Genomic DNA, 22,471 nt, shown 5'->3' with positions numbered 1-22,471 from the left:
TCCAATTTTCGTTTGCGTCTCGACCTCATGTACCATAAGAATCAAAAGATTCCGTGTGTAGGTCCATAAAAGACACCCATTTCTCGAATAAGACAAGAAAAAATTTCAAGTTCTCCACCCACTTTGGAATTTTCTAATGGAACAGTTGAGAAAAATAGGCCAAGAAGTCTGTAAGGAGAGCATACTTCATACTCATCTCCCATCAGTATCGCACTGATGCACTCAGATGAAAATGTTCTCGTGAGAGTGCAATAGGTAGGCTGGCCTCCCTGTGATGATGCGCACGTTATATCGCTGACCTATAAACAACCCGTTTGACACTTTCTCAATGTCAGGGGGTGTCAGGCCTAAAGCTTGAGAACGTGAATTTCTTAGGTTGACACTAATGAGTTTCGAGGATTTTTATGTGTTTAGTTTTAATGGCTCAAGAGGGATTGGCTTTGACCGAATAGGGTATGCTGTCTTATGAGATCGCCTGAAATGTTCTTATTTTGTGGGTGGAAGAAATGGTTTTCTTTCAGAATATCAATCATGTTTCTGCAAATTCAAAGCTAATACTGAAACATTTATTATTTCGAAAAAAAAAGGGTACCTTTCATATACACTAGTGATAGATGGATTCAAAGAGGGGTCCAACGAGTGGCATTTTTTTAATTATTATTGTCCGTTTATTTTAATCGATAAAACAATTATAATAAATTTTTATCTGCCCTTTCATTTCGAACAATTTGCATTATAACTGCTAACATTTGCACTTATTGAGTAAAGTTTCAAGAAATACTATTGGAATCATGAGTTACTTTGAATATTTCAAGGAGACATTTTTTAATATTTCATAAGCACCCCTTCATATGAAACCACATCAAATGTTTCCCCTTAAGTTGCTTCAATTATTCCTAAATAATGAAGGTCAAAATAATTTTAAAACTATTGTATTAAATTAAGAAGGAAATATAAATGCGCATGCTTTGCTACAAGATTTAAATTTGAAAATAAAATTTTCCCTGCTTAAAACAAAAGTGGAGGCGCCGGGTATCGATCCCGGTACCTCTCGCATGCTAAGCGAGCGCTCTACCATCTGAGCTACGCCCCCTGCATCTTGGAGAAGTCGACTTGTAAACACAAACCAAAGCTCTCACTTCAATGACATACTTGTGATAGGTGTGTCAAATTTAGATAAAAATGAGTTAAACAACACTATTAGAATAAAATGTGAGATTATTTAGATATGCTTTTATCAACTTAATTCTATTGAACAAGAATTCGATAAATTGTGCTCTAGGGGATTCTGGAAAATTTTTATAAGTTTTTTTAATAGCCTACTTAATAATATTTTATGGATAAAATGTTAAGTAATTTGAAATAAATATTTCTGTGTCTGTATCTGTAATGTTATACCTGAGTAAAAAATGCAACCATTTCAGAATTTCTAAATGATTTTTTAGTGTTATTAAAATAAGTTCATATTTTTTCAGTCGCAACATGAAATGCAGAATGTTCTTTTGAATTGAAGTTAAATGATAATTAAATATTATATATATTCACGAGTGAACTTTAAAGTGTTTTCATCAGACTTTTAAAATAAAATGTACGAATATAATATGAATGCTTGCAATGTATGATAAAAATGCAATAATATCTTAAAGGAATATAAATGAAGAAGAAAAAATAGTTAACTTTTAAAATCAAAGCATACTAGCTACTAAACAAAATTATATTATTATTTTTTTAAAAAAATGTTTCTTTGTTCAAAGGGGCAAAAAAGGGAAGCACAATTATTATTAAGTTATTCGAATTTATTTTTATACGTAAAATATGAATTTTGTGGTAACGGGTGTGTTGGTAAGAAATTATGTTGAATGAAAACAAAATTAAAATGAGTTACTTCTAGTTTTGATTACCTTCATAAAAATAACGAAGAAATGAAACGCCAAATATAAAGCTTTAAAAATTCCTTCGACAACTGTTATTAACAATAAATGAAATATAGTCATTATATTAACAGCTTCATAAAATTTCTTTTCAGTTTCATTTAGAATTGTGTGGTTCATAAAAAATGGCAAAAATAATTAAATTTGTTTGATGGAATGAAATAAAAGATTTTTATAAACTTGTTATCGTTGAGGATTCACGTTGCAATACATGCTTGTTTAATAAAATAACGACCGAAAAATACTTCAACAAATAAAAATGGGTCATTAAAATTTTATATGTTAGGCAATTTATGGATACAAATAACAGTGAGAGGTAATTTTATGAATTGTAAACCAAAAAAATTTCTAAATAGAATCAATTTTATATTTATATGCTTTTTAAATCATGGTAAAAAAAAAAAAAAATAGTTTATATTGATAATTTATGCTGTATGGGTCGAATAAAAACTTCCAACCGCTAGGACTTTTTTTTTTTTAAGAACCGAAATTGTTTAATGCTTAGTTAGATACTACTGTAAATTTTATAATAAAATTTCTGTTTTTTATTATTAAGTAAAATTAATCAGCACAGATCGAAAGACTGATCTTAGTGAAAGCGATGACGTCATCCGAGCTCGTAAAAGAAAGACTAAATTCATAAAAATGAACTGGTCAGATGTTTTACTAATAAAAACCATTTCCTCTCCCCCCCCCCCCATTCCTGTAAACGAAAATATTTGGGAGAAAAAAACAGGCTAAAATTCGTTTGTCATCTATATAGATGTCTTATGATTATATAGAAAAATCGATATATAGAAAATATTATTGATATAGAAAAATCTTAGCTGATGCCTGAAAAAATCATATGATTTTTTCAGGCATCAGCTAAGATTTTTGAGGCGTCATCGCTGCCTTCATTTTACGAACGACACTCGGTTACAAACTTTCATTTTACTGGAAAGGGAAACACGGATAAAACAGCCACCTTTAAATTTTGGAAAATTTTTTACACTTTCGTTTCAAGCTAATCAAAAAAGCTATTAAATATATACATCAGGAAATTTTCGGTTAGCCGGGTGCAAGCGAAAAGTCGCCAAAAAATATAGACCTCCACCAATTTTTTTTAAATATTTTTTAAAATTTCTTTTTTAAACACGTAAAAATGAAATAAAATAAAATAAAATTAAATTAGATAGTTGAATTTCTTTGTGCCTGGCTAAACGAAAAGTGCCAAATTTCTTGAAATTTCAAAAAAGTTCCAAAGTGTTCAAAGAAAGCTAAGAAATTAACTTCGCGACCCACCAAGTCAAACTGAAGTTGTCGCATCCTCGCCGATCCATAAGTTTAGGCAAATAAACAAATAACGTCCAATAAAAACGTGTATTTTTTCAAAACAATTAACTAAATACAGACAATTTATTAAGATAATGCAGATGATAGAGAATAAATTTATTAAGTACCATCAGTTTTACTGGTTCGTATACATTACTGATTGATAACAGTACGTAATTTTCGAAATTAAGTGCTTGTGATTTTACTATTTTATAATTATTTTTCGCGAACAAAACAAAGCAGTATTTACGATACCTATTTTAGACAGACTATAAATTTTCCTGCTGAATTATAGCTTATATACAACTTTATTATTATTATTATAATTTTTTTTGCTGTTGATCTTTTTAGGATTAAAAACGAGTTTGAAATGCAGAATAGAACGAGTGTGTAAACGTGTTACAGAAACACATTTGCTTTCATACTTGCGTCTGCCAAAATTGGTGTGTTAAGCAAACATACGAGCAAACTTCGTGTTTTAAATATGCAGTTTATACTAAGTAATTTTTACCCAAAAAAGTGATGAATGTTTTTTTTCCAATTATACTTCAATTAATGACTAATTGTCGAAATTTGCCCTCCAACACTTTCAACATATGTAATCCAAACTTCATTGTTTTTCAAGTTTGAGTAGTTGCAACTCTGAATGGCTATTTTGCTCTCATTCTTATTTCGCCCTTTTTTAAAGCTATTCGAAAAAGAGAGAGATGACTAGAGTACCCAACTGAGAGAACAAGAAGGTGTCTCTTTTAAAATTATATAGGGTTTTGCCGATTTGATATTTGGTGCGAATTTTCCTTCCAGGATTTAGTTTAGCTTTGGGTGAAGTAATTAGACTTATACATATATGACTGTGGAATCATCTTCATCATAGCAGATGATAAGAAGATAAATCAAAATTATTAAAGCAATAGAAACTACATTTCCTGTGGAAAAACACGCTATGCAGCAGAAATTCCAAAAGGAAAACCAGAAGAATAAAAACAATGAAAAAATGAAAAAAATGAAAAATATGACAACCGAAGCTGACGTCGTCAGGGGATACTAGCCCCGGAAATCATAAATGCAAAACCTTTTCTATCGAGAGAGCACGATAAATGTCTCTCTCTGTACCCCCCAAAGGTTTTTCCAAAGTCCAGGTCGAGAGAAAATTTCAATACAAATTACAAGAACCAAAAACAAACTTTGTTTCTGAGAGTAGAGGAATATTTATAAGCAGCTATAACTTTAAGTTGCTTTAAAGAAAAATATAAAAAAAACTATGAATAACCTGTGAAATCCTAGCATTTTCAAATTATTTATCATGAAAATTAATAATACAAAAAACCTTCTGAACATTAAAAACCTTTTTAAAAAGCATATCCGTATTATCAACCCCACGTTTTGACTTAACAAAGTACAATACAATAAATTTACTAAGTTCAGTATCAAATTTTATTTTATTCCCAAATTTAAAAACGAAATGCTTCAGAACTTTATTTTTAAAACCAAAAATCTATCTCCTAATAATAAAAATATTATTCAGGTTAATACAAAGATTGTAAATTTTCGAAAAATCATCAAAATCAATAAATTTATTAGCACCATTACCACTATCTCTTTTATATCTATACTTTGAATTAAAAGATCTGGGAAAATTAAAAACTTCAGATTTATCATAAATACAAAATTCATCAATTTTAATAGTACCTTCACCATTTAATTTATTATTTAAATAATAGGGAAAACGCGCTTTACGCCTGCTAATATAAATAAATATTTTCCAAATCAAGCCTACCATCTAAATTTTCCGTAAAATTATCTGAATTTCCCATCGCAGGTTTCATTTCAACAATCAGTTAATCGGAATTAAATGGTGAAAAAGTTTCTTAGTAAATAAATTTAAAAAAGAACGAACATGTAAATTAAGTTGAATTAAAAACTTACATTTGTTTTAAAATATTGGGTCGACAGAAAACAAGAAAGAAGGAAAAAACACGCTGGTGAATTTGATAGTAAAATGCAAGTTAAATTTATTTAGAAGTCAAAACACACAAAATTTTCATAATTTAATTTCCTTCAAATCATCAGTCAAACTAATGATTTCTTTAAAACAGTACAAATAATGTACCTAATTAACTGTACAACTAAAATATTTATTCGAAGACTAATTTTTTATTAGGAAAAACTTTAATTAACAGACCCGCAATTCTGAACCAACAAGCTTTCAGAAAAGGAAAAAAAAAAATTGAAAAATTAACTTGAGATTGGAATGACTTTAATTTTTTATTATATTCTTTTCTTATTATGTTTCTTTTTATAAAACTTAAAAGTACTTTGAGCTGTAGGAATAGTTCCAGAAACTGATAGAAGTTTTTCAACCTTTCGACTTCTGAAAACTAAGTCAAAGGAATACATTTTTTGAACATAAAATATCAGTCATTGCCTAGGTGATAGGTGATACCTAGCATCATTAAAGAACGGCATAACCATAAACCAGGTGATTAAAAGCATGTGTTTCGAAAGGTTTGGGACCGAGTGATTATAGAAATAAAATTTAATGCGTATAAGGTTAAGATACGAAAGTGCTCTGTCAAGTAAAAATGGTAAATCCCTTCTTCAAAATAAGTGCGACCACATAAAAGTAATGATACAGCCTCCAATTACATAATTTAATGATACATTTTAGTTTCGGATAGCGGATTTTTACTCTGCATAAACCTAAGACTGGAGATTTTAACAGATTAAATGACCATTTAGTTTAAAATAATGATGCAATAGTACCGAGTTTCAAATTACCTTTTTATATAAAATTTCCGCCTAATGAATCAAAAGCACAGTATATTATTTCACATTATAATTCTATTTGTTTCGTAATAGATATTATTCTTCTACATAATATTCTATGATGTCAAATGATAACTTTCAGAGAAATGATTAATGTTACCATTCAAACAGAATGAACTTACTTGTATTTTTAAATTGTACTGTTAGTGCATTAAATTTAATTGACTATGCCTGCTAGATTATGTAGCAATATTTATATAAGAGGACAGGCAATTATATAAGTCTGCTAGCTTCAATACCAGCTTAATCAATTTTCGGAAATTTTATAAAAGGAGGCAATAAACATTCAGGTTTCGGCATTTTTAACTTGAGTAAATGTTTGGAATTGTGCATGTTTCCTACTTTCTAGCCAAAGCTTTATACGAAATGGCATCGATAATAATTAGAGCAGGCGGAAGATGTTTCCGCTCCCCTGCTATACTGAAAACCGAGCCTTTAACTTAATTTTGGTGAAGGAGACGGAATTTTTTTTTAAAAAAAATAATAATAATAACAATACCTTTTTTTCCTTGAATTGTCTCGCTGGTTTAGTCACAATGGTGTAGAAAATTGTTTTTTATATTTTAAATTACCATAATTCTACCAGAAAGTAATGAAATCTATATCAATTCGAAATGTTGATTTAAGAAACGTATGAATAATACAACTATTAGAATCATCTAACTAATATAACTAGAAATAACAATTAACGCATTCAAGGTTAAAAAAGAAAGTCATTAGTTTAATGAATGAAAATATCACCTCAAGTATTCTAGAATAAATATTTATTATAGGTAATATTTTTAATGAGCAGAATCTTACAAATATAAAATAATAAATATTAAAATTTATTTTCTCGTTCTTCAGCTGACGCAAATCAGTATGAGATTCATCTGTTTTCCTTTTCGATAGAAATGAGTGACAAAGAATCTAGTCTGAATTATATTTAGATGGTTGCTAACTTTGAGATCTTATTCGAGCAATCATCCTCAACATATTTTGACCCATGCATTTATGTCATCATTGTTAGATCACTTTCCTGCCCCAGTTTAGAGCCCCTAAATTAGACAGGCCGACTTATCATTTAAATTTGGAGCAAAGAGCTAACATAAGCACATAACATAACGTTAACTTGCGAACTTGTTTGCTACAATATTGCTTGATAGGTCAGCTCTGATAGTATAGGAGCCTTACCACAGTCTATAATCTGAAACGGCAAATACACATTTATTTAGTTTTAGATTATTTTCTAACAATGTTTAAAAATTAAATACGAAATGTTATTAAAACGTAAATAAAAGTATCTTTCCTTCAACTGAAACTAAGGACCCAAAATCCTAAATAAAAAGAAAACGTCATTATATTCTTGGTTCAATTCGCATACCTGCACTGGGAAGAAGAAAACTGTTAAATGAGTCTCAAATAAACAATAGTGAACATTGTTTATTTGAGGGAGCTCAAATAAATCTTGATAGGCTAAATTAAGCCTTACCTATTGAAACGCAGTGCTATAAGCGAAAGCAGAGAGCACGCCGCACTTAACTATACTCGATACACAATAAACAATAGTGAAAAGTGCACTTCTTAAATGGAGGGTGAGATTTATTTTGATATTTGAAATTCTTGTTTTCAAATTTTATAAAATACTAGCCGGCGATCAGCTGGTGCACCTTTTTAAACGTGTATTTTCAAGCATTGTATTCGTACAATCAAAAATAAAGACAATATGTAAGTATTATAAACTCATTTTGCTGAAATGAGATCGGATTTAATTTTTGTCTCTAATTTTTGACACGATCCTATTGCTGAATTTGTTATTAAAATGTTTAGTACAACAAATGCCAAAATTTAAAAAAAAAAAAAATACTATTAATCTCAATGGCTCCTTTATTGGACAATAAACCAGATTTGCTGCCTTGTCAAAATCAAACTCGGCACATATTTGCAATTATTAAATATAAGCCAATTCATTTCAATTGCAAGGGCTTTTTCGCCGAAATGAAATGATCTTTAACTGTTATACATTTCTTTTAGTTAAAAAAATAAACAGATATAAAACAGTCATTTAGCTTAATGGTGCTGTTCAAGAACTAAAAGAAGCATTCATTGAGTATATACAATAAAGAGTTAAAATCAGTCTTTAAATTTTTTCGAATTTGCACTTAAATTACATTATTTATTGAATGGGTCATTAAAATGGCCTTTAGCTTACCATCCAGTTATATTTAATGAAGTCCATGAAGGATTTTTGCCATTAAAATTTTTTTCTTTTCCTAATAATGTGACCCAGGAGTTGAGCTGGAGATATTTTAGATGCAGTAGGTGATATTTTAAGTTAAAATATATATAAAAAAAATGTACTTTTAAACATAAAACTGTATTTTCTCTGAATACATACCTTTCTATTCCACGGATTCGAATTTATAGCCCCCAAATTATAGGGATAGCCTCAATGTAGGAAATACATCGAAATTTAAAAATACGACTCTTTTTATATTCAATTTCTCAGACACTTTTAGATCCATTTCGCTTAAATCTAGCCTTTTGCCATGTAAAATCATTTCATTCAAAATGAAGTTAAAAATTGCATACGTAACGAAAATTTTTTTTAACTCTGATTATTGTAATTAAAAATAATAAATATTTACTGAAATATATATTTTTGCATGGGATTATCTTTGGATAGACGAATTTTTTAATTGTGAGCAAAAAATTTCAATTCGTTTAAAAAGTTCTCGAGATTTGAAGAAATACGCCAGAAATAAAACTTGGGACCGCTCTCTTGACCGAACTTTTGGGATCCTGTTTCCCAGATTGCAGATCCCTCCTATATTTTTGGGAACAGAAATCCGAATCCGTCGTAAAAAGATATGTTTAGTCAAAAAAAGAAAAGAAAAAAGGTTTTGTATTTGATTTCGTAATTTAAAATATCTCCTGCGCTAGTTAATTAGCATATTTGAGGCCACCCCCTTGAACCATTAGGATTGAGTTATTCTATTCTATAAAGAGCAAATAAGAAAATCCTATCATTAGACCAAAAGCTATTCAGAGTGTTCCGTTTATTTATTGCACACAGTACATATTTAAATAATACTTTCAAGTTATTTTGCATTCAATAGATCGCGATTTTGTTAAAAATTATTTTCAAAAACGAAAAATCGTTGTCGCTGCCTTTCGTAAATACAATTTTTAGGCTTTCAAACATTTTTATGAATTTTTAAAATCATTAACTCGCTCATCAATAAATTCACTTCTGCTAAAATACTTACTCTTTGTTAATATGTTTATTCTCTGATCTTTAAGCTATGTGAATCTTAAACACGACTTTTCTAACAATTGGCACCCTGTTTGTTGACTAGTTTAGCGAAGAGTTCCTACCTGGTAATTGCAGAACTCAAATGCCTAAAAAAATGGTTTTCTGTTGTACTCCTTCCTTTCCATCTTTTGCAAAACTTTTACGTAAAGAATTCAAATTGTAAAGAAAGTTTATCTAAGAATATAAAACTATAAAAATATTTTTGAAACAAATAATATTTTTAAAAAAGAAAAAAAATAATAATTTAAAATTTCGGTGCCCCTCTAACCCTGGCACTCCGGGTGATCGCCCACACTTTACCTGTCCCTGTCGTCGACTCTGAGAATAATGAAATGGTAATCCTCTATAATTAATACTACTATCCAAAAGTTTAACGAAGTGAATGAAAGAATGAAAAATTTCAGTTTCTTTGAATTTCACAAAATCTACACTCTATGAGTTGTTTAAAATTTAAAAATTCGAAAAATCTGAAAATTCTAGTTTCATTTATTTATTATTTTTTTAGGCTCTTGGCAAGAAGAATATGAAATAAAATAATTTTGTGGAATCTTTGGCAAAGATACCTATTGAAAGAACTCTTCTCGCCATTTGTCTGAAGCAGTGGCGGTGACTATGGTTACGAGGTTTGCTATTTCAAGTCTGTGGATGTTAAAGCAGGTTATGGCTCAGAGGTCGGGGAGAGAAAGGGAATAAATTGGGAAAGAAGCTCCCTTCTTTGAAATGCGCCATTTCTTATTTCGATAGCAGCCTTAGACTTTATTCTTTCTTTCTATAGGTAATATTTTATGTAGACAAAATTTATTTTCTTCTATAGACAAACTATTGGAATCGATTTGTTCATGTTAATGAACAATTAAAGTCATTTTTTAAGCAAATCTTAATTCTAGACTTTTTGCCAAAAACTACCGTAGCAATTCAGACTGTATGCTAGATAGTAGTACATTTTAAGTGAAAAGGTATACTTAAACTCTATGTTGCTTAAAGCTTTGCACTCCGAATACTTTAAAATAGTGTTTGAACTATTATTAGTACCAAATCATTAAAAATACGTAAAGAAGCATTTTTATATAATTTTTAAAATTTTTAAAATAATGTGGTTATTAATTATAAAGGTTTAAAATTTTTTTAAATGTTTAAGATTGTTGATGGCGCCTCAGAGATGACATCGGAGTGCAAAAAGTTTTAAAAAATGTACAGTTTCAAATTTTTAAAAAGAAATTGAGTGTTTAGAAGCAATTATTTTCAAATTCCTCATGGTTTGAATTATTAATGAAAGAATTGACGCTAGACTGTATCAGGAAAGATTAACTGTGTATGGAATGCAGCAACCATTCCTTGAGAGCATAAATATAATATTCGGAAATGACTGCGAATTTTTGCTGAGATCAATTTTATTTTATTAAGAAAAGAAAAATTATAATACAACCTAATTTTTTTCCTTCAAAATAATGATCGCGATGATTGTTTCCGTGATAAGAAAAGTAGAATTTTCTATCAAAAATGGAAGAAAGAAAATGATTACGACACTGTAGGAAGAAAAAAAAAAGTCACGAGAGTTATGAAGTCTTTTATTTCTCTTATAAATCCATGACTTGCTTCATGATCTGGCATGAGTCCAAAAACACTTCAAACACAAAAACATTCGATGAATATAAAGTGAACCTATAAGTTATGTATTATAAAATTCATTTTCAACAGAAAAGGGAGTTATCTTAATAATGATGGCGGATAGAACACAATGACCTTATTTTCATACACGCAACATCTTTATTTATAGTAAATTATCGTTACTTTGTGGAATACGTGAAATATCTGTTACCAGTTATACAAAGTGAAACGATGCACCGATAATGATCCAAGTCTCAAACTTCTCGAAGCGACGTTTTAAGACTTTTTTTTTCTTCTTTTTCGCAGGCTCTGTAGCATGTTTTTTTTTTTTTTTTTTGCGAATAACGGGCTATTTTCATAACTACCGTGAGTTAGTTGCTCATGATTGTGCAGCAGTTACTCATGTGATTGTTAGTTAGTCTATATCTATAGTCAGTACCTATCTATGTTTAGTCTGAAAATGGCGCAAAATGTCAATATGCAGTCATACCACTGTTTTGAGAGAAGTAAAAGCGTTTGTGTTCTCATTTTCAAATGTTTAAAAACTTACTCCTACACTGCATTATCTGGGTTCATAAAAAATTTTCGGAAAAGGAGAATAAAGCATTGATTTTGATAATTTTCATGAAGGTGAACAAATAACGCCACATCTGTCAGTTTTTAAAAGTTCAATTCCTTTTAAGCATTTTAGTTATTCATGCATTCTGAAAGCCCAGATAATTATTTACGGCAACTATAGTTTTAAAATCACAGCTATGCTTCAAGTGTAAGGTACTGAAATTATGGCTTTTTTTTTATTTTCCTTGGCGAAAGAGCTTCGAGAGGCCATGTTGAAACAGCAACGGAGGTCACTCATAATTTGCGTGGATAATATATACGATTTTATACAGTCTAGGTGACTTCCAGCTCGCTTCGCACTCCCAACCCCACTGATTGCCATTCATCATCTTTGTTTCTCATCGGGAAGATGAAATTTTATTGGAAAACGAAATTTATTACACCTTCACCCCCTTGTATTTTTGAAGTGATGTCAAATATGAAAACTACTATTAACTATGAAGCTAACTCGGCATCGAAACGAACCTTTCAAATGAAATGAACAAACCCTCCATGTGGATGATACACAGAGGGAAATCTCAAAAATCTCTCTCCATTTTTCCCCAGCGACAATGACGGGGACTCTTATCTTTTATCCAGTTATGACTGGAAGTCATTTTTGAAAGCAATGTGAATAAACAGACTGTTATTCATTATCATACTTTTTGAGGCATCTCTTGCTGTTCGCTCCCCAAGCCCTGCTTCTGCTTTAAATAACATTTCCATTGAAAGCACATACTATTCAAATATCTTTACATCATTACTGTCGATTAACAGTGCACCAGGAAAGATTTTCGCCGATTATTAATATTTTTTTTTTCATCTTTAAGACAGAAACTAATTCGCATATGAGTAACACGAAGAGGGGAAAAAAATCACTACATTAAAATGACTAAAAGGTACAGCAGATTATAGTTGTACAGTAATCTGCTGTATATTAATTACATACAACTAAGTGCTATATATAAGTATGTGATATTTTTACAATGGGTCCAGCACAAGGGCGCCGGCAGAATAATATAAAAGGGGGTGCAACCCTCTAACAAACTACCCTCCCCTCCCCCCCAAAAAATTAAAATATTCTGCTATTACATTTTGTTTTGTTATTACATATACTTTCATCTGTTCATTTTTTCAAGATGCATTTCTTCATTGTTAGCAAGATATTTAAAAAAAAGTACGAATTTCTTGTACTTGCAAATTTTGCTCAGAGGCGATCGCGCTGACATAGCTACTGACTTTGAAACACAAATAACTACAAACAGTAGTTTCGTATACTAACGTGTTTGTGCCCGCTTATAATTGGCATTTATTATGTTGATGAAGTTTTACAGTTGGATGAAGTCAGTTTGTGTTATACACCTTTGTTAAACTGAATAACTAATAGAAAATATAATATTATTTACATTTTATTAAATGAAATTTAAAAATATAGCTTGGATATCTGCCAAGTTTGTGAATGCTCAGTGTGCATAAGAAAAGAATCAAAGATGACTCAGAATTCATTGAAATAGTTATAAACAGATTTGGACAGCAAACAAGACGATTACAATTCTTGTTTGATTAAGCAATTTTTTAATTGTTATGTATCAATAATTACTTAATTATTTGTTTTTCCATAAAAATATGTTTAATAAAAAAAATTTATAAATTTTTTTTTCTGTATCTCTTTAATTGTTTAAAAAAAAGCCAGGGGGGTGCAAGTGCACCCCCTTGCACCCCGCTGCCGGCGCCCTTGGTCCAGCATTTAATTTCCTCTATTCAAAACATTTTTTTTAAATCATTTCAGTCTACATGCTACACAACATCCTGCTTTATCACACTATCAAAGTATTCAATTTTAGTACAGTATAAACTGATATGTCATGAATGTAGATATTCCATTCTGTATTCTTAGGGGCCGATCAAAAATGACGCAAGAACCTGACGGCGAAGGGGTTTATGATTTGCGTATTTATGCTGACATGGGGGGAGAGGGATCTTAGCAATGTTGTGGTAAAACATTATTATAATATTATTTTTGACATTTTTTTAAATTGTAAAAAAGAAAAAAGCTATTACAAGAAAAAGAAGAAAAAATTACACTGGAAACATTAGAAATAAAATGCAAATGTGAGGTAAGAAAATATTAGAAAAAAATACTTCTAGAAGATTTCTGTAACGAATATTTTTTCTCTCAACATTTTATAAAAATGAAAAGAAAGATAAATTTTGTTTTATACAAAGTTACATCGTTTATTTGAATTCAATCCTAAAATTAGTTTATTACCGTTAAGGTCAGAGTTAAAGCAAAAAAAAAAAAAAAAAAAAAAAGGAAGCTGTTGCGACTTTCTTACGCAAGCATGGGAGGGAGGGGGGGGGTCCAAATTTGCCGAGAGCAATGCTTTGAACAACCCTTTATCTCGTCGTCAACTATTTAATTTTACTTATTTATTTGTTTCATTTTTAAAACCTTCCTTAGACCCCAATTGAAAGGAAGAAAAATGTCTCCTATTTCGCCATTATTATTACAACATTTCTGTCTTCCATCTGGACATTAAAAGATTACAACGGAATGCCCAGATCCAGATGAAGCGAGATTTTGCACAGTGAAAGATCATATTTTTATAAAAAGCACATCAGATAATAACTTTATGATGAAATAATTTATTATTTTTATATAAAGTTTTGAAGCTTATGTATACAATCTGTTGACTTTTTTAAGAGATCATAAAGATAAGAGCTTAACTTGTCAAATACAAGAAGAATTCGCGGAATACTTTAAAAAGGGGTGTTATCAAAGAGCAAACGTTTGGAAGTGACGTTTATAGCAGTTTTTACATGACTTTTTTAAGACCCCAAAATATATTATGGATAGATCAGAAAGGATAAATGTGAATGTCCTCGCTCTCTTTAGAGTTCAATAGAAAAGGATTTAATGCTTTTAATCCGATGCAAATATCGTCTTTGGAAATAGAAAATAAATTACTCAGGAAATTAGTTCACTGTTTACCAACTCCGAGATTGCTCGAATTTCGTCATTTCGAGTAATAAATTTGTAGCTCTTTTTTTCTTCTTCTTAAAACTGTAGAGATTAAAGTCAGAATTGTTTCAAAGTGAACCCATGTACGTCATGTAACTACCACCCACGTCATCTAACTTAGAAACATAAAAGAGTTGTATTTTATGTTCTTAAAATTCTGAAAAAGTGAGTTCATTCTTGGTGTGATATAAATATCTTTGGTTTAAAAACGCGATAGGATCCATTGAGATAATAATTATGCCAAGTCGTTGAATAATTTTAATGGAAAAATGTGTTCTTCCTGGACTCACTTCATTGTGTGAGGGTGATGTCTCTAAATTCACCACTTTGAACCTTCGATCATTAAGATCTCTCTTTAAAGGCCCAACAGTTAACACATAATTTCAAATGATAAAATATTATTTAATAATTTACAAACAACCGAAATGATAAACCTTCAGTGCTAATGACAGCGGAAATAAAATAGCACAGAAACGTGTGTCAATCAATGGTTTCAGCTCAGCGAGTAGACCCCCTACTATTATATAAAATATTTATACTTATGTATGAGGTCACAAAGCGGATGGAATTTGTCTTCTCGTGATGGCAACGAAAAACAGAAACAAACAGTCGGCCACAAATGAGAGATTAAAACAGAATCGCTTACAAGCAAATAAACTGTGCAGATTTTTGTTTTCATTACGTTTATCAATTTATGCAGTTTACGCAACAATTTTGGACCAAAGTTTTGTTTTTACGGCACGGTTTTAATTGCTGAGTCTCTTGATTTTAACGGGCTATTTTCTTTTTCTTTTTCAAGTAGTAACAAAATGTGTAAGTTACTATTTTTACCTTTGTTGAAAGTTGATCTTAAAAAGATTTTTTCGGGAAAGTTATAAGGAGTGATTATAGAAGTTCTAACTAAGTCCTTTAAAAGTTTTCAGTGTTTTCACAGTTAAAATAGTTCTTGTTTACAATTGCTATATCGCTGCCACTACAAAGAACCTAAACCAGAAATTGTAAAAAAGAACGGAAGCCTTGTTAACAATTTACACAAGCTACATATTTTAATCGATTGAATAGTTTCTGAGAAATCGAATTTCAAATAAATCATATTTTAAAAAATACAATTTCTAAGGAGCTCTTCGGCCGATTTTGCTCAAATTTTGTATTTTGTCATGCATTATATTCTTTAAATTATGCAAAAAATTGTATACCTTACAATTCAAAATGTTTTAGACTTATATTAAACAAAATAAAAAAATTATGATAAATATTTGCTAAAAGTAATTTTTTGAATGGATTTATCTTTGGAAAAATTTATTTTATAATTGTGTGCAAAAATTTTACAATTCGCTTAAAACTTTCTCGAGATATGGCGAAATAAAAGGTATGTTTATTCAAAGAAAGTGCGTTTCTGTGTCTGATTTCGTAACTTAAAATATTGTTTCCAGTAACAAATTGGCATATTTGAGGAACTTAAGAATAACTAAGAATGTGAACCTAGAACGTTAAGATCCGATCATTAGGTCAAAAGTTATTAAGGGTGGTCCTTTTTTTATTGTGCAAACTTTACATAAATTAAATGAAAGACATTCAAATCAAATGTAGATAAATTGCATGAAATATGTGTAAACCAAACGTATATAAATCGAATGAAATGTATATATAAATCAAAACAAAATTGTGTACAAAATGTAAATAGATCAAACTAAAATTATGTATAAAATTTATATAAATCAAATATTTTACAACTTGTAGAAGTCGCATACATTTAAAGCGTCATTTTAAAAACCACTATTCATTCGAAACATAACTAAAATATTGACGCTTTTTAAATGCACAAATTAACAATGAACGCTGAAAGTTTCTAGCATTGAACATTCGAGAGCCGCATTTAACACCGGTGGTTGTGTTCTTCTAAACTGCATCATCCACGCCCCTTCAATCACACTGCGTAGCTTTAATAGAAAGACTTGCCTAATTCGGGGAATTTCAAATCTGAAATTAGTTTTACTCCTGAAAGCTACAGATTTTTTTATCAGATCTCAGGGGATAGGTGACCCAGGTTCAAATTCCAGCGATAGCTGGTAGATACGAATTCCGCACACTGTGCTGACTTAAAATATCCCCCCAGTGGTAGACGGATCATGGTTTAGATTTCTCTTGCCATCGGTCTAACCGTGGGAATTTTTCGTGGTTTTTCCTCTCCGTGTAACGAAAATGCGGATTAGTTCCATTAAAAAGTCCGCAAATTTCTCCCCATTCTGGATCCAGGAGTTCCCCTGTGTCTTCTGGATTGGATTGATAGTTGTAAACTCAGAATTCAGGTTGGCTGTTCAACGCCGGTATAAGGATCAAAACCTTTTTAAGTACTTAGTACATAGTAAGAATCAAATTGGTAAAGAAAGATCATTTGAAAAGATCAGAAAATGTAATATAAATATATCAGAATAGACTGAAATTATACATATTCTCAGTATCTCTCCTCCTCAGCTTAGTCATTTACCGTATCACAATTACTAAGTTAAAATGTAAATTTTTTTTCCTGTTGAAATCTTTAAGCCGATTAAATGATTATTTTTTTTAATTTTAAATATCGGTTTCACATAGAACTCTGCTTCGCCGATTTACACTCATTAAATGTAGATGCTTCATTAAAACTTATCATAAGAGATAAAAATAAAAAAAATAAATGAATAAGCTTCACTTTGCTCTTTTGTAATTTTATCTCACAGTTTTATCTTCCTGGGACAAAACAATGGAGATTTGTTTTCAAAATATAATTTTGCTGTTCATGAATCAGTAGTCAATGTAAAAGATAAGTTTTTTTTCTTCCCCTAATAGGGCTGATGACTCATCTAACAATAAACATCTACTACCTTAATAGTCTAATAATCAGTTTAATGTGGGGGTGTGAGTTTATACGCAGATCACGCTGAGCTAAAAAACAGAAGTTGAATTCTGGAGGTGGGGAGGGTGATCGAGACGGATTGTGGAGCGTGATGGTGTTTTCAAGATCGGTTGCTACTCTTGCCCGATTTATCGCACTCATTCTAGAAAATAATGTGAAACAGATAGATGACATGTAATTGATTGCATAAAAATAGCAATCGCTATCCAATAAATGGCTATTTTGGGAGAAAAAAGTCATCGTTTTCATCTGATAAAACCACAAGTTGAATGGAGTACTAAAAACCAAATTGAATCTGATTCCGCGATTAGGAAAGGAAAGCTTTTATGCATGTTTTCCCCAGAAGCTTGTGCTTACTGGATGATTGCATTTTTGAACGTTTACTTTAAACTCTTATTCTCATGACCCATTTAAAAAATGTGGTGGGCATTAAAATAACCCCCCCCCCAAAAAAAAATGAATTATTGAATTTTTATATTTTTACAGAATCATCAACTTCATGAGCAGTTATTCAGAAGGGAGTAAAAAATTATCATTAATTCCTCAGTTATTATATTTTTGTTTGTTTATTTACTTTTGTATGTAAATATCTCATATATAATGAATTTTAATAAAAATCGATTCTACTGTATGTAATCCTGCTTTTTGCATTTTAAAAACATTGAAATGTTCCACAAGGTGACAAAAATCCTCTTATACTAACTACCTGATTAAAAACATCATTCGCTTTAAAAATATATTAATAGGAAATAACATTCGACATGTTTCAAGCTCTCGAAAACAAGTGTCCATTTTCAAGACGTGAATGAGAAGAAACAAAAGTGATTTGAAATATATAACAAAAAGTTGTCTATGGAAAATGGAAAAATAAAAGTTAGATACACAACTATAAGAACCACACTTGCCGAGAGAGGAAGAAAAAAAACAAAAACAAGAAGAACCACAGTGGCAGAGAGGGGCAAATCGGAGTAAAATGCATTTCCGCGCGTTATGGAGAGATTAAATTCTCTTATACGTCCTTATTTGACTTATTCCCGTATGGATTTTGGGGATTACGATTAACTTTAAGAAAATGGAATAAAAAAAAGAAATTTCACATTAATGACATTAATTAATGATAAAATTAAGTGTTTGTCTTAAAGTCAAATCTGGGAAAACAAAGCAATTTTTATTTTAACATTGTCTATTAATGTTCAGTGTTTATTGAAAAAGCGAAGAAAATTTACTAACATTTTTATTTATTTTCAATATTTTCGTATAGCCTTTATCCATGTTAAACATCGGATAATTTTCCAACTTGGTATTTCAAAATATTCTATAATTAAAATTATGCAATAAATATTAGAGTTTATAAGTATGTTTACTTATTTTCGAATAGACTAACTATAAAAATAAGGGTTGCTCAAATTTGGCACCAAAGGCACCGTTTAAATATTAGGTAAATGTATATTTGTGTGGAGTTTCCTTCACCTAGTGAGCAAAATTAACGATTTGCAGCTTAAATAAGTTGCAAATCTTTCCAACCTGACTTTTTGCTTTAACTTTGGTTTTTGTATAGTTATCCAGTTTCAAGATTAAATTCAACTCTGTTTTAGAAAAAATTTACATTTCATTTCAGAAAAGAAAAGAAAAATTTGAGTTTTTTGAGTTGCCCTTTTTTGTAAAACTCTTTACCTATTAAACTATTCGAAAAAAAAATTTTCAATTTTTTCTTTCTCCAAAACTTTTATTCAATATTTGAAATTTTATCATGTGTAATATTTCGATTCTTTTTTAATGAAAATAACAGGATTTTAATGTTTTACGTGAGCATTGTTCCCCTCTTGTGAGCGAAAATAAGCAAATGACGAACCCCTTCCCCCGTTTGGTGCTTATATAATATTTGACGGCCTAATTATGGGAGAGGGGTTTTGTGATTTGCTTATTTCTGCTGATAAGGGGGAAAGTGGGGCATGAGCAATGCTTGCGTATGGCATTAAACTCCACTTTTTATCAAAATTTTATAAAATTAGTAAAAAAAAACAAAATTAAATATACAAGAAATTTTTTTTTCGTGTGGAAACATGGAAATATTTTCTTGTTCATGCTCAAATTAGAAATAAAAAGAACGAAAAGAATTGGAAAAAAATTCTTGGAACAGTTACAGGTGTTGAGATTATCCAACAGAAAAGGAACACACGATTCCTAAAGTAAATTTTACTCAAAATTTTATAAAATTAGTAAAAAAGTAACTTTTTTGCCCAAGTTATATATTTTATTCGAATTACTACATTCAAAGTCAAAGAAAAAGCCGGGGAGAAGGTTCGACTTCTTTATGTACTTTTTTTTAGTAAGCACGAGTGGGGGTTTGTCATTTGTTTATTTTGGCTGAAGAAGGGTCCGAAATTGCCAAAAATATACCTTTGTAAGATGTAAACGGGCCTTTATATATGTGATTGTTTAAAAAATGACTTTTTGTACTTTTTATACAGGGTTAAAATTTTAGAAATTATTTTGTTTCAGCAATTTATTGCATTGATGTTTATAATAATTTGTTTAAGTTATTTATTTTTCCAGGAACCTGTGGAAAAACCACGGTTCGCTCGCGTGTATAAAATTTTGGCAGTTTTTGAAATTGGAAAAACTTTTTTCAAAAGTAAGTAAATAAATAAATAAAAATGCTTGTGATATTGAACAAAGTATCATCACTCCAATTTTAGTTAGAAAATTATGCAAAATTGTAAATAAAAATTTCTCATCATACACTCATTATAAATTCTACGAAAATAAATAAATAAATGAAAACATGCAACTTTGAAATAAATTTGTCATCTCGCTTTCTTAAAGTAGTGATGGCCCATTCTGAAAATAGAAATTCAGAACAAATATGTTTAAAAAAATATGTATTCCAAAAATTTCTATCTCATAATTATTTAACGCTTTAGAAACGTTGAACAAAGAATCATTACTTAGTTTAAATATATATGTATTACATTTTTTAATATACTATTGATAAAACATATGCTTCCTAAACAAATATATATATTTTTAATTTCAATATTAAATTTCTTTATCCTAAAACACCAGAAATAAAATTGTTGAGCATATCATTCATGTTTCCAAGTTTGCAGAGTTGAAGGGGGCGAACCAGGAAGAAAGTTTAGCAATTATCATTCATTCTGAAATGAATAGACTATAAACAAAAATATATTGTTTGCAATTATAGTTCAGTCTTAAGCCGTCCTAGTAAATGGTCTTTGTTTGACAAACTACGCAGACGCACCGAATCTTTTAGAAATACTTCAATATATTTCATAATCATTTTCAAATGCATCAAAATGATAAAATAATTTTTGGACTTAATATAGAAATATTATAACATTATTTGTGGCAATATTTAAAAAAAATGCAAGTAATTGAATCATTTTGATAAAAAAAAATTTCTGTTTTTTGACGAATTTTCAAAAATTAAAAAAATGTAATTAAAATGATTAAGTTTTACTAGATATTTAAACTCACGCAATAAAAATGTCCGAAAGAAAAATAAATAATGCCGAAGTTGAAAAATAATTTGTATTGCGGAAAACTAAAATTACAATATTTATTTGAAGAGATAGCGCCTTTTAATTCTATTAGATGTAAAGGCCATTTTATTCTTCCCCAGTATTAAAGCAAACACTTCTTACATATTCAAGTGTTTTTAAAAAAAAAACTGTATTTTTCTTTCAATATGTTAAATCAAAAACATCATCAAAACACAAAGTTTTATGGACGTATATCAACAATCTTCAAAAGATGGCAGCACAAGACAGTATTTTTATATTTTGTGCAATTTATAACAATTTTGAAATAAATATTCTGAAGGTGAGATTGGTGCTGCCATCTATATTCGACTAGCAAGTTCATTTAAGATGTAATAGGTAGATTATCTGTTGAATTTTGATATTTTTTCATGATCCAAAAAAAAAAAAAAAAAAAGCTCCCATGCAAATTTGAAAAGGATCCCACTTTACCGTACATAAAAAAAATTTTCAAGAAAAAAAACATTAACATGTGAAATAAAATGCATTACTTTCTATCTGCGACATAATAAATAAATCAAGTATATAGAAAATAAATGTAGAGTAATGAAGAAAAAAAAAACATTGGAAAAAAACAATACAATCCAGCTTTCCAAATATATTTTCAGGTTCGGTGAAAATGGTCCACCGGAGAAGTTTGTACCTTTTATTGTTATAATTGTTTTTATTATCCTTTTTTTTTGTTTTGTTCATATTTTTCATTGGTCTTTTCCGATGCTTTCGCAAAACATTCGTTTTTAAGCTGTTATTAATTAGTATATATTGTAAGCTAACTTTATATTAGTAAGCATGTTACGTTAAGTATTTTTATAAAAAAAATTAAATTCGTACATAAAGTAAGTATACAGTATCATAACACAATTTGATAAAAATTTAATTCAAAAATTACGAATTCCCTTTTTCGGTGATAAAACATTATTTTCATTTCTGCACAAATATAGATTAAATTTTAGCCTTTTGAACTTAGAAACAAAAACTACATTTTCAGAAAAACTCAATTCACAGACACCAAAGAATTATTTTCTGCATAGACTTAATTTTTGTTGTTGCTAAAAGCTAATTTTGAAACAAAAAATTGAGTTGAACGGATTCTTCAGACGATTTAAATTATTTCGTAAAAGCGGTAGCAGATTAATTTGTTTAATTATTCTCGATCATAATTAACCTTCAGTTACTTACAAGATCTCAATAATTTTTAAACTTTTTTATTTGTTCAGATTTCCACGAAAATTTGTCAAACGCTACCTCACTACTAACAGTAAGTCATTATTAAGGCCCGGATTTTGATGACATTTGCATTTTTGGACCTTTTTTTGTCTTTTAGAGCATTTTTTTAGATTTATTGGGCATTTTTCTTTAAATTTTGCATTTTTTAAAGTTCTTTGTTAATTTTTTCCAATTTTTATTAATCAATTTTCATTATTA

At 29.6% G+C, this 22,471-nt stretch overlaps 1 non-coding gene across 1 annotated transcript; it reads right to left on the bottom strand.

Annotated features, from left to right (window-relative positions):
* Positions 1 to 1,020: 1,020 nt before the first annotated feature.
* TRNAA-AGC (transfer RNA alanine (anticodon AGC)) lies at positions 1,021 to 1,093 on the bottom strand. The gene has a single exon. It is a non-coding gene; the product is annotated as a tRNA-Ala (tRNA).
* Between the last annotated feature and the right edge of the window lie 21,378 nt (positions 1,094 to 22,471).

Source organism: Parasteatoda tepidariorum, chromosome 1, assembly GCF_982258835.1.
Source record: "Parasteatoda tepidariorum strain Cologne lab strain chromosome 1, Ptep-v5.0, whole genome shotgun sequence".
Taxonomy (NCBI): Eukaryota; Metazoa; Arthropoda; class Arachnida; order Araneae; family Theridiidae; genus Parasteatoda; species Parasteatoda tepidariorum.
The sequence above is the reverse complement of the archived record's forward strand: the minus strand, read 5'-3'. Positions and strand labels throughout refer to the sequence as shown.